This window comes from Hevea brasiliensis, chromosome 14 (assembly GCF_030052815.1).
Source record: "Hevea brasiliensis isolate MT/VB/25A 57/8 chromosome 14, ASM3005281v1, whole genome shotgun sequence".
NCBI classification, from domain to species: Eukaryota; Viridiplantae; Streptophyta; class Magnoliopsida; order Malpighiales; family Euphorbiaceae; genus Hevea; species Hevea brasiliensis.
In genome coordinates, this window is record NC_079506.1 from 5900910 (window position 1) to 5911862 (window position 10953).

A 10953-nucleotide genomic window follows, 5' to 3' on the forward strand; every position below is an offset into this window, starting at 1 on the left:
AATAATTTATTATTTTAAAAATTAAAAAGATTATTAATATTTTTTATAATTAAAAAATTATTATAAAGTATATTAAAAAAAAAATTGGACCAAATTAAAAATTTTACAGTAGCTCAATTCAACCTTGGCTGGTAATTCAAAGGCTTTTCATCAGCCAGAGAAGAGAAGATGAAAAAAAAAAAAATGGTTATAGTAATTATTAAGGCAAAAATACACATGGCTAGTAATTATGAAGTTCCAATATTAGTAAATAGGGCAAACAGAGAAGAGAATGAAGCTTAATTCTGTTGTGGATCTGCCATCAACAAGAGCATCCACTTGGTGGGACAACTATTGAAGTGTTGACATTTGAGGGGTGTGGATCATTTTGTTAAATTAGATTTGCTTGATGAGAAATGCCTGCAATTTGAGAGGCTCCTCTATGGGTCTTTGAGACAACAAGAAACTTTGATTAGAAATTTTCCATCCATGTAAATCTCTCATAGGCAGAAGGGTGGTTGAATGTGGAATTGAGCAGACAGTTGAGGAAAACATTCTCAAATAACTCGTATTGTTGGTCCAAGAAACTTCGGGAGTATCCCATGTCCAGTGAACATATAGGGTTAGCATTCTGCAGAAGAGGCAATTGAGAATTTGCTTAGATATTCACATCTGATTTTCATATTTCATTTTCGTTAATCAGCCGAAATCATGGTTTTTAAGGTTTTAGTGTAGCACATAGTAACCCAATTACTTGTCTGATGATAAATATACACAAAAACTAATAACAAAATTAATACCTGGCAAAAGCTAATCCATAGGGATAACAAGTCCACTCTGCCCACAGAAACCTGCATAAAACATCTTGCAGTATAGCTTGTGACACACCCGTCCCTAACCTATAGAATTTCCCCTAAATTTTACAGCTAAAAGAAACCATAAAACCTATTAAGCTCCATGCCCATCAAACATATTTAAATACACAACTATACATATATCCTCTCTGTGAGGATCAAAAGAAAATATTTACAGATCAGAGCCTCTATTGATTGAGAAGAAAACTCAACAGCGAAATTTGATTCTTCACCAGTATTTCACTCCAAAGCAAATGCAGCAAGTACCGTAGATTCTGTACACAAGTGATTGAAAAGACAACCAAATGCATAAACCTTTTAGCATAATTCAAGATTTAATGACATCATTACTAAGAGAATAAGGGGCAAAAAAAAGGACTTGAATAGTTTTTAGTACTTGCTAAGTGATATCATATGCAGGGCAGTTAACAGAATTGCAGAACATATATATTATACATGGTGTAAAAAAATAACCTTCTAAACTCTATTGAATTTGAAGGATATGAACATGCCTAACTTCTTAGTAATAAATGATGTCCCATTGCCTCAAGTTGGGCAAAAGCATTCCATCATGAAGGCATCTGATCATTTTGAGTACTGGAAAGTAATCTCCGGTATGGCCTTTAAGGGCTTGCCATCACAAGTCGTCTTCATCATTCCATCATGCTGGGTCATAGAACCCCTTGTTGCTCAACTTTCAAGGGAGGTGAGATTTTGGATGTATCTAGACACATAAGGCAAACACAAAGAACCTGGATCATTGTCCTCACTTCTCCAGGAGTTGGGAAATTCTAAATTCTTAATAACATCCTGAAAATATCGAATTAATTGTGGTTGTATTAGAAATTCAAGTTACTCGTGTAAGAAAAAATTTCACCCGCTGGAACAAAAGAAACATAAAACTAATGAAAAATAGCATACCACCAATTTCTTGCAACACTTAGCATATAAGAAGATGGAGTTACAAGTAACTGCTCCTTATCATCATGCCTTGGTTTCTCAATATCTGCACTATTAACTTCTGCGAATGGAATCAAAATCAAACTTTTTAAATGCATTAAAGAAAATGAATAAAGAAGAATACTCTGGATAAAAGCATTACCAGCCAATTCATTTAGCACCCTTTGAATTTGTTCACCACTTCCCAGTTGATTAGAACTAGTCCAAAGCCCATGCATTGTGCGGGAATTTTGTAGTGTGTTTAAAGTATGAATTTAAAAGAAAAAATGATAAAATAATAATTTTTAAATCATTTGACATTTTAAATAAATTAAAAAATTTTATTTAAAATATATAATTTAAATAAAAAGATTATAGTACTATAAGGAAACTTATGGATTTCTTACATATATTGCTGCCATGACACCTTGGTTTTTTTATAAGCAAGAACTTTATTAATAAAATGCTAGGAAAAACTTAGCTTGTAACTCATACTAAACCCAGACCAATAGGTCTCCCCAATACACCCACCTAATGAGAAACGAGCTAAGTGAAAAAACCTAGCTAGAACGATACAAACACCAAGACAAACAATTAAAATAGAAAGGAAAGCAAAGACTAGAATCGCAAGCATAAAACAAGCAAGAAACAGAAGCACTCAACCAGATTTAACAATAGCTTACTGCAAACCACACTAGGCCAACAACCGAACATCCCAAGCCACAACGCAAAATAGTGATGACTCTCCGACACAAGGAGAAAAGATTCCAACAGCAACTAGCACCAACCAAGAAACACATGTTGCAGAAAGCAAGCAGTGATTGAAAGAAAATCAGAATTGCAAAAAATCAGAGGGTGGCAACCAGATCTGAATTACGGGCAAGTCCTTCCTTAGCCAACGAGTCAGCCACAGCATTAGCCTCACGAAGAACATGGGAAATCACCACTGGCGGCAAGGCCTTCAAGAGATTTGAAATCTCATTCACAACAGAGTCAAAATTAAAACGCACTATAGTAACTTCTCCACATGAGACAAAATTAGACTTTAATATCCATGGAAGAAAAAATGAAGATTGAATAACATAACAAAAGAACAAGATGGATAGAAGTATGGCCTACCAATGGATTCAGCATCCTCTCTATTTGTTCACCACTTTCCAATCTATTAGAATTTCACTATGCATACTGTAAACTTGCGTTCCTTTCGTCATCACTATGTGGTATGTCCTGTACGTAAAGAATCAGTATAAAATTTCAGATAAAAAAAATTAAATAGGTTTTGCCAATTGAAGACAAAAGCAGCAACTTACAGATTCATTGTCGTCTAGTTGATAGTGGCCCTCCAATTGAATAATTCTGGCTTGGACATTAATATATGAGATGTGAGAAACTAAAGGCCAATCCTCACAATATTTATTTGCACATCTTCTCCTCAATATGGGACATCCATAAATATGCAATTTTCGTAAAGAGGTGAGGAACGCATCTCTTGAGGTCGAGTCTTCAAGTCTCGGCAATTATCTATTGTCAGTTTCTCAAGAGAAGTGAGATTCTGCAGTCCATATGGCTGTAGAGATTCGACTGCTAATTGAGAAAACATGAGCGTCTTCAATTGAGAGAAAGGAGGAACGGTTGAGGAAGAAGATATTGATGGTGTGAATATTTCCTGCACAAGTTGCAAGCTTACATTGTTCAATTCTAGTGCTTCATTGAGAGATGGAAACTGAGGGATCCAACTCAATTTAGGGCAATTATGACAAATGAACTGGGAAAGAAACGTAAATTGGGCTAGCTTAGCTGTTGAATCATCCCTCTTCTTCTGCCATCCCATTAGCTTCGGACAATACTTTATAATGAGATACTTCAGAGATGGAAAAAATGATGTTCCTTGTCCCTCAATTTCTATGTATTCTAAATCATCTAGACCACCAATCTCTAGCTTTCGAAGAGAACAGATTTGATCCATTGCTGGAAGATGCTTACAACTGCTACAACGCACTAACAGGATATGGACAAGATTTGTGAGGGAAGAAAGCCAACTTGGGAAACTCCTGCCTCCATACTGATACACCTTTAACTCTTTAAGATTAGAATTTGGTCGGAGATTTTGCAGTGCCATTTCTTCACTATCACCATTTACATCACCCCTTGCATCACCATATCGACTCGATACTAGAACCAATGATTGAAGAAGCAGCTTCTCCAAATTAGGATTTACTTTCCCATTTTTCACAAATCCCAAATTTCTAATTTGGAGACTTCCGTTCAAATTGTAGAGGCTATTCAGTTCATCTAATCCTCCAACATTCTTTGAGATTGAACTATCTTTTGCCACTACAAACCATGTCAGTGTCTGGAGTGAAGTCAGTTGCCCAAGCCCACGTGGCATATGAGTCAAAGAGTAACAATTATGACAATATAAATGCCTAAGATTACTCAAATTTTTAATATCTTCAGGCAACTCCTTGAGATATTGACAGCCAGAGACATTTAGCACTTGCAAATTCTGTAGGTTTGTAATAGAATTTGAAAGTGCTTTGATTTCTGAATTTTTTGAAACATCAAGATATCTCAAATGTTTTAGACTTTCTATGGAACTAGACACTTCTGTCATTCTACAATCTTGCATACCACAGACGCGCAACTGCTTAAAGTTTGAAAAAATACGAATTGCATCATGATCATAGAATTCTTGATGTGGCAAAATAAAACTTCTCAATTTTTCGGAATACTTAAAACAACAGGGATTATGTCTGATGAATCTAAACGAAAGTCAATTTCAAATGACGCACTCTTTCATCAACACTTTTTTCTTTAGAATTCATTATGCTAATCTCTTTCCCAGCAACCAAAGTTGCAAGATCATGCATCAAATCATGCATTGTGCAACTTTGAATATGCCCAAATCCATCCCTTTTCACATTTTGAAAAAATGATCTCCAACATAAATCCATAAAATACTCAATCCCAATATCTTCAATGCATGCACTCTTATTTGATAACTCAATAAATCCATGTGCAATCCATTGATGAATCAGTGTCTTCACATCAATCTCATAATTTTTAGGAAATAATGCACAATATGCAAAACAATACTTCAAATGGGGTGAGAGATGATCATAACTCAACTTAAGTGTTGGTAAAATACCATTCTCATTTTGAGCTATATTGGAAAGATCATCTTGTAAAAAACGCAACCATTCTCCTTCTGTTTCTTTAAAGTATAAAATACTTGCAATTGTCTTTATTGCAAGGGGAACTCCACCACATTTCTTTATAATCTGCTCTCCAATCGGTTTCACATTAGGACTCTTTGGCTCTTCTCCCTTAAACACTATTTTCTTAAACAAAGACCAAGACTTATCTAGAGCTAAGCCCTCTAGAGGATAATGTAGCAATGTACCAGTTATTTTTGCAACCATTTCAGAGCGAGTGGTTACCAAGATCCAACTTCCCCTAGCACCACACATCAATATTACCTTTAAGTCAAGCCATTTTTTAAGATCCTCATTCCAAACATCATCCAACACTAAGCAATATTTCTTTCCACTAATTTCATTTCGAAGACGTGCTTGCAATTGATCCAACTCAAAGTTTCCTAGCTCTTTTCCGATTGATTTTAATGTCTTTTCTACTATTACTTTTAGATCAAAGACATCAGAGACACTCACCCACAACTTCAGGTCAAAATGAGTTTTGACTTTTTCATCATTATAAACATATTGCGCTAACGTGGTCTTTCCTAACCCTCCCATCCCTACAATGGGAAAGACCGAGACCTTGTCTTCAGTGGTGGAGTGTAATAAAGATCTACAATTGCCTTTCTATCATCTTCCCTCCCAATGACTTCTTCCTCACCTACATATGAGATAGTTTGGTCCCTTCCCCTACTTAACAATGGCGCCTCTCTGAAGCGCTCCAGAAGGTCAAGGGGTAGTCTTGCCTATCTTTGGCAATGGCATCCAGCCTCTCCCTAATTGCCTTAATCTTATGACCCACCTTATAACCATAAACAATTCGATTGGATGGTGAAAAGAAAAGGCATACCTCCTTCGAGACTTTATTTCCTCCCATTACTTGGCGACGCAAAGCTTCGGTGGAGAAGTCATCCAGCAAGTCATCAGCATCATAAACAACTTCTTTTAGCTTTCCGAGCCAGAGCTTGACCTGATTATTCAAGGCAGACTTCTCCTCTGCATCAAGAAGCACAGCTTGGATTGTGGTGAGTGTGCTTTTGAGTTTCTCGAGTTCATCGTTCACACCCCACCACAGCCCAATCTGCTGGAGAACTCCAGAACCCAGTTTCTTGATGATGTCTCCAGCAATGTTGAAGAGAACTTCTTCGGCCATTTTTGGAAAAAAGGGCGGATAGATAGATGTATTTTGTGATTGCGAAAGAGGCAAATGCTGTGAAGACATGGGGAGGAATGGCAAAAAATATTTATTAAGAGCTATGGATCTTAAATTCTTGTGCATTACATTTGAAATCTATGCCTTGCGTAAAAAAAAGTCATCAAATGACATAAACTTGCTGACACCTTTCCCTTTGGTAGGATGTAAGTATTTAATCAAGGCAAGAAACAATCTTTTATGCTTGTTTTCTTGTTTATCATTGAAAGCAGTATAATTAAAGAAGGGAATTAAAGCAGTGAATAATAGATGCCTCTCTTTTTGCCGGGATGCAAGCATTTTCTGCTTTATTCTTTGTTCAACATTGAAAGCAATATGAAGAATTAAATGTGCAAATCCTTGAACATGAATGTTTGGGCTTTAGCAGTGAAGTTGTCCTCCTTTGCTTAATGAAGAATTAAGCATGGGCTTTGGTATTTAAATTTGATATAATTCGAAACTAAAAATTGATATATTCTAAAAAAAAAAATTCAATCTGGACTAGGATAGTTTAAATTTTGGGTCAAGTCCACAATTGAACATGTTGAGCTCGGCTCCAGCCCATAAGCTGAAATTTTATAATTCTAATTTTTTTAATTAATGTAAAAAAATCATTTATAATAAAATAAAATTATTTTGAATTATTCTTAATTACTTCTTATATGAATCATAATTCAAATTAAATTATTTATAAGAAAAAATTTAATTGAATTCTCACATACTCATGATTGATTTATGTTTTTTTTAAATAATTTTTTTTAAATTAGAAAGGGTTGGAATTCTTTCATTTTAAACGTAAAGTTTAATAAAAAAAATTAACTGAATTAAATTCTTGTAAAATCTTGTACTCCAAAAAAGGACTTACGTCCGGATGATAATAATTTCCGAACTAACATTTTCAGGCTTCTTCCTTCCTGAATTAATCCAAATTCATTCTTACAAAGACATGAGCATAGATATTAATGATGCATGCATTTTAGATCATCATTTAGGAGTAATTTTTGCACATAATTTACCCTTATTCATAGCTATTATTTTAGATTTTAGTATATATTTAGTCAATTTTGCAATTTTCACATTTCTTAGTTTAATTTTTGGAATTTATTTGTTTTGTAGGTTAAATCTGGAGAAATTTGATGTATTTTGATCAGAGTAGCCATTTGGAGGAGATTAAAATCGAATTGCAAAAATTTTGAAGTTGAAAAAAAAAAAAAAAAAAAAAAATGGAAAACAACTGCGAATTAGCTCATGTCGCAGGTTGTGTCGATCGTCAGATATTCACGCCGAGAGCGACACAACCCGCGACACAACTGACTCGGCTTATGTCGTTTTTACTGGAAAATTTTTGACGTGGCATTTCCGTTACTCCAGCCTTTTTACCTCACTTTCTCTGGATCCTTCCCCCTTTTACCCATTCTAGAACAGTCCCCTTGCCTATATAAAGTGCCCTTTATCACTTTCTTTCCATAGAGAGCAAGGGAGGCATTTTTAGGAAGATAGAAAGAGGGAAAGGGAGGAGCATCTTCTGCATCTTCTTCCAGCAGCAGCAAGGATCACGTTTCTGCACTTTTCTGCAGAGATCCTGCTGCAAATCTGCTGGGTTTTTCTACCCCTTTAAGCTTACATTTCCATTATTTCTTCATTTCTTCATTTGGGTTTATCTTTAAACAATGATTTGTGAGTAGTTTATTGAGATTCTAGAGATGGGTTTGTAAATATTGATTTGTTTTGTGGTTTTGAACTGATTTAGCCATTTAAATGAAGATTGTTATATTTTGATTTATTGCTTGTGTGCTTATTTCCATGCTTGATGAATGGGCCCTCATTGAGTTAAGTTTTAATCCTTAATAGATGGACTGAAAAGTGAATATTGGGGATAGATAATCTTGCAATAAACTTTATTTTCTTGGTGTTAGAAATAAGCTAAGAAGATTAAGGGGAACTTTACAAAAATCAATTAGAGCATTAATTGGGTTTTTGTTAGATTTGAAATACCGTGAAAACAGGGTTTGATTTAATGAAAACCAATTTTGAGATGCTTGAAAAAGGTTTCAAAAATTTAAGAATTGATTTCCCTCAAAATTGCAATTCTCATGTGTTTGGCTAAATTAGGGAAAAATCACATGCAAACAATATTGAAAATCCAATATATATAATCAATTTATTTTTCATTGAAATTAGATTTAAATCCTCCAAACCTCATAAATAGCAATTTAAATTTAAATCCAATTTAAATCCAATTTCTATAATCACTTTATTTTTATTTTTATTGAATTTAGATTTAATTCTTCTTAATTTCATAAATAGAAATTTCAAATTAATTTTTGGTAATCTAGTCTAATTAATTTTAGTTAATTGTTTGATTTAGCATTAATTCCTTAAATACCAATTTTAATTCCAAATTTCATTTTACATCTTTAATTTTTGTCTTAATTTTAATTTTTAGATTTTATTTTTAATATCTTTTAATTTTTGTCATTCTAATTTACTTATACTTTTATTTCCAATTTAAGCACAATTCCCTGTGGGATCGATATCATTTTAAAACTATACTACTGTGACCCATGCACTTGCGGATACACAACATCAAGTTTTTGGCGCGTTCTTGGGAATTGTTTGTTTTAAATTGGATTTTAATTGTTTTAAGCTAATTAGAATTTTTATTTTCTTTTATTTTCACTATTGTTCCTTGTGTTTTTCGTACTTTTCTTGTTTATGAGGCGATCGAAAAGCACAAGTGACAACAATTGTTGTTCAATCCTGAAATTGAAAAATTACATCGAGCAAACAAAAAGTAATACTAAAGAAGAAAAGAAGCAAAAAAAGAAGAACAACAAATATTTGAGCAATAGGAGACAATAGATAATTTGGAGAATCAAAATAGAGCTATTGGAGGTGATATTGGAGGAAACGAGAAAAACGGGCAAAATGCTGTTGTTAATCAAAATGATCCTCAAAGAAGATCCATGTTAGATTATGCTTTTCCTAGATGTCTTGATGTGAGAGATAACAGACCTATTATTGGAGCTAATCAATTTGAATTAAAAAGCTGGTCTTATTCAAATGGTTGAATTCACAATTTGGAGGTAGCCCACTTGAAAATCCTCATTCTCATTTGAAGAAATTTTTGATGATATGTGGTACACAAAGACAACTGAGTTTCAGATGAAGTTATTCGCTCACCTTATTTCCATTTTCTCTTGAGATTGACATTGGAGTGGTATGACTCACTCACACAATCTATTATAGCTACTTGGGAGCATCTATCTCAAGCTATTCTATCTCAATTTTTACCACATGGGAAAACTACTCATTTGAGGAATTTGATGGTAGCTTTTAAACCAAGGGATGATGAAACTTTGTATGAATCTTGGATGAGATTTAAGGAGCTTGAAAGGCAATGTCCTCATCATGAAATACCCAAATGGATGATTGTTCAAAATTTCTACACGAGTTACTCGACCATAAGAAACACAATTGATTCACAAGCAGGAGGAGATTTCATGAGAATGACAAGTGAAGAATGCTATGATCTATTAGAGAAGATTGCTCATAATACCCATTTATGGGGGAATCCTAGAGCACTTGAGCCAAAGAAAGCTGGGATCTATGAACTTGACTCAGTTAACTACATGAATGCAAAATTTGATCAGTTGACTCAGCTTCTTAGTGATTTTTGCACAAAGGCAACAACCTCAACTCCTACAACTATGCAACAAGTTGCCTTCACAGATGGAACTCAAAGTTGTGGAGTTGATTATTCTTCTTATGGTGATGATTATTTGCAAGAACAAGCTGCTTATGCAGGAGGTTATCAACAAAAACCTATGGGAAATGCTTACTCTAATGTGAACAACTCAACATGGAGACCACAAGCAACTTTTGCTCAACAAGGCCAAAGCTCAAATTATGCTCATAACCAGCGTTTATGCAGCAAAATAGGCCTCAATTTCAGCCTCAATTTCAGCCCACAAGGCAGCCACCACCTGGATATCAAGCAAGAGCACAACAATCCCTTCCACCTCATGAACCGAAGCCAACCTTGGAGAGCATGATGGAGAAATTTTTTGCTGAACAAAGCAAGATGAATAACAAATTGGAGGAAGAAATGCAACACATGAGACAAACCATGGATCAATTACAAGTCCACAACCGCATGTTGGAGACTCAATTGGCGCAACAAGCAAGCTCATCAGGAAGCAATTCCTATGGGAAACTACCTAGCCAACCACAAAACCCTCATGAACAATGTAAAGGCGTAACCTTGAGAAGTGGTAAAAAGTTGGTCAAGAGAGTGAAAACAAGAGAGAAGAAAAGAGAGCACAAAAGAAGAAAATTCAGTTGAGAACAAGAAAAATGAAAAAGAAGAAGAAAGCAAAAGTGAGCAAGATGAAGGAGAGAAACCATACATCCCACCTGAACCTTACATCCCACCCTTCCCTACCCTCAAAGATTCATCAAGCATAAACTAGACAAACAATTTGGCAAATTCCTTGAAGTGCTAAAGAAGTTGTATATCAATGTGCCATTCACTGAGGCACTATCCCAAATGCCAAGTTATGCCAAGTTTTTGAAGGAGATTCTTTCCAACAAGAGAAGGCTAGAAGATTATGACACCATCAACTTGGGAGAGCAATGCAGTGCTATAATTCAGAAAAAGTTACCTCCCAAACTCAAAGATCCGGGTGTGTTTTCCATCCCTTGTCATATTGGTGATAATTGTGTGGCAAATGCTTTATGTGACCTTGGAGCTAGTGTCAGCCTAATGCCACTTTCAATATATGAGAAGTTG

At 34.8% G+C, this 10953-nt stretch overlaps 1 long non-coding RNA gene, 1 other non-coding gene and 1 pseudogene across 2 annotated transcripts; all 3 read right to left on the bottom strand.

Annotated features, from left to right (window-relative positions):
• Positions 1 to 287: 287 nt before the first annotated feature.
• LOC131173178 (uncharacterized) lies at positions 288 to 1496 on the bottom strand. The gene is made up of 3 exons (XR_009143399.1): positions 1308 to 1496; positions 780 to 1108; positions 288 to 610 (listed from the first exon to the last, which is right to left on the bottom strand). It is a non-coding gene; the product is annotated as an uncharacterized LOC131173178 (long non-coding RNA).
• A 318-nt stretch (positions 1497 to 1814) lies between these two features.
• Positions 1815 to 6453, bottom strand: LOC131173179 (putative disease resistance protein RGA3; annotated as a pseudogene).
• A 3019-nt stretch (positions 6454 to 9472) lies between these two features.
• LOC131173595 (small nucleolar RNA R71) lies at positions 9473 to 9579 on the bottom strand. Its single transcript, XR_009143909.1, has one exon. It is a non-coding gene; the product is annotated as a small nucleolar RNA R71 (small nucleolar RNA).
• Positions 9580 to 10953: the final 1374 nt, after the last annotated feature.